This window comes from Lissotriton vulgaris, chromosome 4_1, assembly GCF_964263255.1.
Source record: "Lissotriton vulgaris chromosome 4_1, aLisVul1.2, whole genome shotgun sequence".
Classification (NCBI taxonomy): Eukaryota; Metazoa; Chordata; class Amphibia; order Caudata; family Salamandridae; genus Lissotriton; species Lissotriton vulgaris.
This window is the reverse complement of record NC_141691.1, coordinates 967,621,550-967,629,317: the sequence shown is the minus strand read 5'-3', so window position 1 is coordinate 967,629,317 and position 7,768 is coordinate 967,621,550.

The window sequence follows — 7,768 nt, the reverse complement described above, 5'->3', positions numbered from 1 at the left end:
GGAAGCTAATCGGCAGTGTAACGGGAGTCTGAGGAGAAGCTGATTGGCTGTTATCATTGTAAACAGTCTGGTAGCCGCCATCTTGTCTCTCTGTGGGATCGAGAGACAAGAGGTGGAAAAAAAAAAGGTGTAAATGAATGAAAGGGGTAAGGCAGACCCCTCCTGAACCCCTAGGATTGATGAGGGGGCTATTAAAGTTCCCTGGGGGTGAAAAAAAAAAATTTGCGATTTTCGCGGTAAAGGTGCTTCCTGGTACGTTAACCGGGCAGCTAACCGGCAGCGTAACGGGAGTCCGACATATTGTGTTTTTTGAACGTTTGTGATATGTGCACGTGTGGATTTTGTCTAATTAAGGTTAAAAAAATATATATATATCTTTAAGCGTGTTCTGGCGCGCTTACATTTTGGGTTTGGTTTGCGCTGCAGAGACGATACGTCACGGTTATGCGATGCATCATGAGGCGTCTCACGGGCTACGTGATACGTCACTTAATAAAGAATATATTTTACAGCTATAGATATTAGCTTTTAAAAAACCAATGAAATTCACAGAAAAAACCATAGGTTATAGACCATATATAGTTAGGAATTTGCATTTACAAAACCTTGAAAATTCACTGAAAAAACCATAGGTTATAGACCATATATAGTTAGGGATTAGCATTTAAAAAACCTTATTTTATTTGCACAAAACCATTGAAATTCCATATATAGTTAGTTGCACTAACTATATATCGCGGACCCGCAATCCACTGCTAATGATGTCACATATTACATCATTCATGACATGGTCAGTGACATCACTGATGACATCACTGATGACATCTCAAATGACATCACTGATGACATCACTGATGACAACACCCAGTGACTGTATGTTTCTGTAAAGTTAAAATATGTCTTACATATTGAAGAATGAGTGGATGTATAAGTGTCTGGATGAAGGATTTAGTAGGTGCATGACTGACTGTATGAGAGAATGATTAAATGTGTCTCACTGAGTGCATGGGTTAGTGATTAAAGTGTCTTAATTTGGCAATCAATATTTATGTTCTTCTGTAAACTGCTGCATGTTTAAATCAGTAGCTATATCAGTAACTATATGGGTTATTGAATGGTTGCCCAAGTATTTGTATGGGAGACTGAGTGTGTGTGTGGGTGGCTGGGAGGTGTATAACTCTGTGCATAGATGTGTGAGCGGTTGATTCCCTAGGTGTATGGGTTCAAAAGTGCATGTAGAAACAGCTGTATGGACAGTTGACTGTGTGCATGAGTATATTGGTGAGTGAATGGATATCTCAGTTCTACATGTCAAAGTAAGTACATATGTAAAACACACTCCATGTGAGAGTTGACATATATAAATAACTGAACATAAGAGTCAGTGAATGTGAGAGTGGCTGTATGAATCATTGTGAACTTGTATCAAGGATTGTATAAGAGAGTAAATATGTGTTAGTATATGTTTGAATAAGTAAGGTGTGTATAACTGTATAGTTAAGGAAATGGAGATGTGATTGATTCTTTGCATGACTGAATAGGTGTGTGAGTAACTCCATGGATGTGTGACAGTCTGTGAGTGCCTGTTTACACTGAGTGTATCAAAGGTTATATTAGAGTCTGAAGATGTATTATCACATAAATGATATCATCAGTGATGTAATCAGTAATGTCAAATGAGATGTCAGTGATGTCATCAGTGATGTCATTTGAGATGTCATCAGTGATGTCATCAGTGATGTCATTTGAGATGTCATCAGTGATGTCATCAGTGATGTCACTGACCATGTCATGAATGATGTAATATGTGACATCATTAGCAGTGGATTGCGGGTCCGCGATATATAGTTAGTGCAACTAACTATATATGGAATTTCAATGGTTTTGTGCAAATAAAATAAGGTTTTTTAAATGCTAATCCCTAACTATATATGGTCTATAACCTATGGTTTTTTCAGTGAATATATATATATATATATATATATATATATATATATATATATATATATATATATATATATATATATATATATATATATATATATATATATTACCTACTGGCGGTCGCCAGTAGGTAGTTGTCAGTCAGTCAGTCAAAACTCTTTATTTCGATTAATTAAAATCATAAAAAGAAGCAGCAATACATACATACAAAATAGAGAAAAATATATATACAATTAAAATAAACAGGCATATATTTACAGACATTCATGTATATACACTATTTATATTACATAAATCATGAGAAAACAGTTAGTCCAAAATGTCTCCAAATAGCCTAAAAACTACTATTAAAATACAATACAAATTTATAATGTCATCAGTTCTATGATTGTGGGGCAGGAGTTCAATTCATATGTAGTATTCTTTTGTTCTTTACTCTTGCTGCATCCACCAGAAAACTTGCTACACTAAAGATGACCCGCACACTGTTCAACAGTTGCAAATGTAGCAGTGCAGGCCTCACCTGTAGGAACTCCGCTTCTCGTAATATGGGCAACAAGAATTTATTTCGTGCCTCAGAAAAAATTTTCACAAAATATAATTAGGTGAAGGGTGTCTTGTGTCGAGAAGTTGTCACATGAACATGGTGGGGAATCAGCTGGTTTGCCCCATTGTTGGTGGTCTCCCAGGACAAAATGAATTAGATTGAATATGAACTTTATCAACAAAAAGCGATGATACAGCTTTGTAACAATCTTGAGGTAGGGTTCAATGTAAGGCGAGGTCTGTAAAGCATAAATGCTTCTTACTCCTGATTTTCTAAGCTCCACCTCCTCCCTGTCCGCCTCTGCCATGATCCGGAAATTGTATTTAATCCATCTCAGATCCTCTTTTTTAATTCCCTCTGGGGCGGTGAACAATTCAGGGCGTCCCAGCCTGACACACGCCGCTCTAACGTATGCCAGCCATGGGATACTGTATGCCTTGTCGAGGGCCAAGCAGTCTTTAAGGATAAGGTGATTGAGAGTAATGTCCTCATTGAGCCATGTCTTTACCCAACAAATCAGTGGGGCTGCTTTAAGATAGTCTGTGATATAACCCACACCTAGTTCACAGTGTACCGCCAGAGTCGACGACGACTGAGGTACCGCCAACAGAGATCTAAGGAACTTGTTTTCGACTAATTGTATTTTGCCCACGTGTCCATATCCCCATATCAACGCCCCATAAGAGGCAATCGCACAGCACTTAGCTTTGTAAATTTTAAGCATAGGTTCCAAGGGTTTGGCTCCCAGCCTTTTAGCGAAGTTAAGAAGCGCTGTTGTAGATCTAGCCACTATATTGCTTTTGTGCTTCTGCTGGGGACCCCAGTTGCATTTCTCGTCGAATAAGACCCCCAGATAAGTGAAAACTGGGACCCTAGAGACTTCCGCACGCAGGCATTTGAAAGTTTTAACATTCCTGATCTTCCTACGAGCCCCTACAATCATTACATGAGATTTTTTGCTGTTAACTTTAAGATCAAGGGAGTCCATAAATGCTCCAAAGTTGTCCAGCAGCCTCTGTAGACCCAGACTGGTGCGAGCAATAAGTACGTCGTCATCCGCGTACAGGAGGACCGGGATACCCGTTCCTCCTGCACGTGGGATGTCCGCCCCGGCCCCGGACAGAGATTTTTCCAGGCCATTTATATAGATCGTGAAAAGAAGGGGGGCCAGAATGCAGCCTTGTCTGACTCCCCGTCTAGAACTGAATTGGGATGTGCACCTACCGTCCTGTGTAACCCTAACAGCTGCTGCTAGGTCCTGATGGAGGGAGCAAAGAAAATAAACTAAGGAAGCATCTATGCCCATATCCAACAAAATACGCCATAATTTGGAGCGGTTCACCATATCGAAGGCTGATGATAAATCCATGAACCCAAGATATAAAAAGCCCTCTTTTGCCACTGTGTATTTATTAATCAAGAGGTATAAATTAAGGCATTGGTCCATGGTGCCCCTATGCTCCCTGAAGCCGTACTGAAGATTCGAGAGCACCCCCCTGCCATTCCGCCAATCTCCCAGTTTCTGAAGAATGACTCTGCCCATGACCTTAACGGCAGAGTATAACAAGGAGATTGGCCTGTAGCAGGCGGGGTCCCCTCAACTCCCCTTTTTTGAAGATGGGCATGATAATGGAAGAACCCCAGGAAGAGGGAAAACCCACCAGTGCTGCAGCATTAAATACATTGGTTAAGATTTTTGCCCAAAAATTTGGGTACATGATATAAAGATCAGCAGGCACCCCAACGGGGCCTGGGGCCTTGCTTTTAGAAGTAGCACAAATAGCCCTTTCTACTTCCACCAGTTCGAATTTGATGGGGGTTCTGGGACAGCTAATAGTAGGAAGTACAGATGTTGACTCATGCGTATCATTGTCCCCATAGATATTCTTAAAATGCTGGAGCCATACATCATCCGGAATTACGCAATCAGTATCTAGATTGCCGCTTTCCGTGAAGAATGGCTGGTTTATTATGGCCCAGAACTTTCTGCTATCCCTTAGTACGTCAACAGCCTGTAAATTGTCCCATGCCTCCTCTTTGATTTTCTGTTTCCGGACAGAGATTGCCAATTTGTACTCCTTGTGGAGAGAGGAAACCAAGATTCTATCCCTTGGGCTCCTCTTAAGGGCCTCGAGGAGGGCCTCATGAGCTTTTGTACAAGAGGTATCAAACCATCTCTGTGCTTTCTTGCGGTGTGTCCCACTCTCCTTGTGTAGGTTATCAGCAATTTGTTTACAGATTGCTGGAAAGGAGGTTATCGTTCCCTTACCCACGTCATTGTCATCCAGGCAGATAGCAATATTGGACTCAGTCTTGGCCACCAGTTCATCAAAAAAGGCCTCTGGGACTATTTTGTCCCACTTTATCCGTCTGCCTTGATCTTTTGTGGAAAAGGCTTGTGGTGCTTCCCTTCCTGGAGCCCTGATGACAATCTTGGCACCCATATCAACTTCTATTAGAAGAGGGTTATGGTCGCTAAATGGTGACATCACTACGCTATAAGCCAATGTCTTAGTCAGGAGTAGGGGGGATACAAAAATGTAGTCGATGACAGAATTAACCCCCCTCCCTGTAAAGGTAGGTGCATTCTCGCTACCACTTTCCCTGGCTGGTTCTAATAAATTCAGATTGGAAAGCAATGCCTCCAAATCCTCCCCCTGTTTACCATGTACAAAATGGGGTACCCTACTATTTGGGTGCCCATCTAAATCGTCCCCATAGCAGTCCCATTTGCAAGGGTGTATATTAAAATCTCCCATAAGAAACATCTCTACCGAAAAAGAGTTATTAACCTTGTGGACTGACAAAAATTGTTCTAACATGTTAAAATGTTCAAGACCATCCATGGCATTATACAAATTTATCAACAGGTATTGCTTGTTAGGCATGGACCATTCTAGGATAAGAAAGTTATCTGACTCCACATTACATTTTCTAAATGAACCAGCAAGATTTAAGGAAACAAGGAAGAGTAAGCCACCCTTAGACCTCCCCACAGTCCCTCGGATCGCAGGGGTGGTAAAGCTTTGAAAACCATCTAGATTAAAACTAGAGTCTACATCCCAGGTTTCCTGCAATGCCAAGATATCAAAGTGTTTTATGAATTGCAACCAGATGGGGTCAGTGCTTTTGGATCTGATGCCCGCCACATTCCAACTTAAAATTTTGCATGGGACTAAATGTGAGTCTGCTGGAATAATAGCACCATCTCTCTCAATCCCCTTACTTAAGGTTACATGGCCCAGTCAATCATTGCATTCCATCTGGGATTGGGGTGAGAACCTGTACTAACCTGTACCTCTCCCCTTGGTTGCATGTTTATCGGGGAAGCTGGAAGTAAAGTCATGGGCTCAGTGTCCCCACCCCTGGATGGCCTCTGAGCAGGGTGCCACTGGGCGCTCATCCTGGCCTGGTATGTTAAAGTGCTTATATTGCTCGGTCTTGTGTACGAACGGAAATGTGGGTCTGGATGTCTATAGGCTTTGGGTGGTGGGTAGAAGAACCCCAAGGGAAGGGGTCTGATACCTTTATTTACAAGCTCTGAGCCATCCCAAAATAATCTTTCCGCACAGTTCCTGTTATTAAAATTCACCACCAGGCAGTCCCCTGGGATGTTCTTTGGTCGATGCCCCACCCATCGAACCCTCCTTACCATCGTGATTGCGCTAGCCACATTAGCTTTGCCTGAGCAAAACTGGTCACACCACTGACTAGCTAGATTCATCAAGTCAGCTGTAGTCTCCCAAGCACCCCCTTTAACTGGGGGAACTCCTGTGAATACAGCCACCAAAGGGGCAGCTTCCGGTGGGAGCTCCAGGGTGTAGCCAGGCTGACGAGTGTGTCTACTATTGGCCTTATCCCGACTGCGCCATGCATTTGCTTCAAGTATTGGGTTTGCTGACCCGGCCCTTAAGCTTGGCTTCCCTACTGTGTTAGCAATCCTTTCCAAGCTAGGGGCCCAACAGGGTGTGGGGTTAGAGTTACCAGCTGTAGGCAGATTGTTAGCTGGTACATCTGGCTGAGTCAGACCTCCCTTAACCCCACTATTTTGTCTCAACAACAGATCAATCTTTTCACATTTAGAGAGAAGCCCCGCTACACAAGTATTTAGGGTGTCCACAATGTCTTTAGCTACAGATACCAATATGGGTTCCAGGCATGTGATAAATAGGTCCTCAATGAGTTTCCCAATTTGGCTCTTCAAGCGAGAATCCAGTCTAATAGTATGTGCCAAATCTTTTTTTGCCCTACCCAAAGTACTTAGTGGCTTTCTCTTCTTATGCGCCCTGTGTAAGGTAGCAATAGGCGTAGGGGGTGTGGGTATATGGTGGGTCGATACATCTGTAATTGTAATTGTAATTGTAACGGTATTTATAGAGCGCGATTGCTGCCCGCGGGCGTCCAAGCGCTGAGCTGACCAGAAGTGACGGAGAAGGTGCTATGGTACAGTGGGTTTGTCAAACAACCATGTTTTTAAGTTTTTGCGGAATGAAAGAAGGTTTGAATTGGACCGGAGTGAGAGTGGGAGGTCGTTCCAGAGCCTAGCGGTGTTCAGCGAGAACATTCTTCCCCCTGCTCTGGCTCGCTTGACTCTGGGAATGACGGCAAGGAAGGCCTCTTTTGATCGTAGGTTCCTGTTGGGATGATAGGGGGTGACGAGATTCCTGTTGATCGCTGGGCTTGTGTTCCAGAAAGTGCGGTGCGCCAGGCACAATGCTTTGAAGGCTATCCTCTGCCTCACCGGCAGCCAGTGGAGAATTTTCAGAGCAGGTTTAGCAGATTGAGTGCGCGGGATTTCTAGCAGGGAACGAGCTGCACAGTTTTGGACAATCTGTAGTTTCCGAAGTGTAAACTCGGGTGCCCCCATGTATAGGGCATTGTTCGAGTCCAGGCGAGACTGGATTAGCCCTTGGACCGCAATCTTTTTGGCTTCTAGCGGCAGCAGCGGAAGAACCTTCCTCAAGGTTCTTAGAAGGCCGAAGCATGTGGCCGATAGTTTTGCGGCCTGGGTGGAGAAGTTCAGTTTGTTATCCAACCATACTCCCAGGCTCTTCACGCTTTCCTTTGGGGTGGGGGGGGGACCCAGTGCATTGGGCCACAGGGAAGTGAATGGGACTGGAGAGGGTGGGCCTAGGAGCATGAGCTCCGTCTTATCCCCATTTAATTTAAGGGAGGAGTTGGTCATCCAACCCTTTATGTCCTCTAGGCAGTGAAGCAGATCGGTTGGGGAGCATTTGCTGTTCTCGGTGTCCAGCGAGACCACCAGCTGGGTGTCGT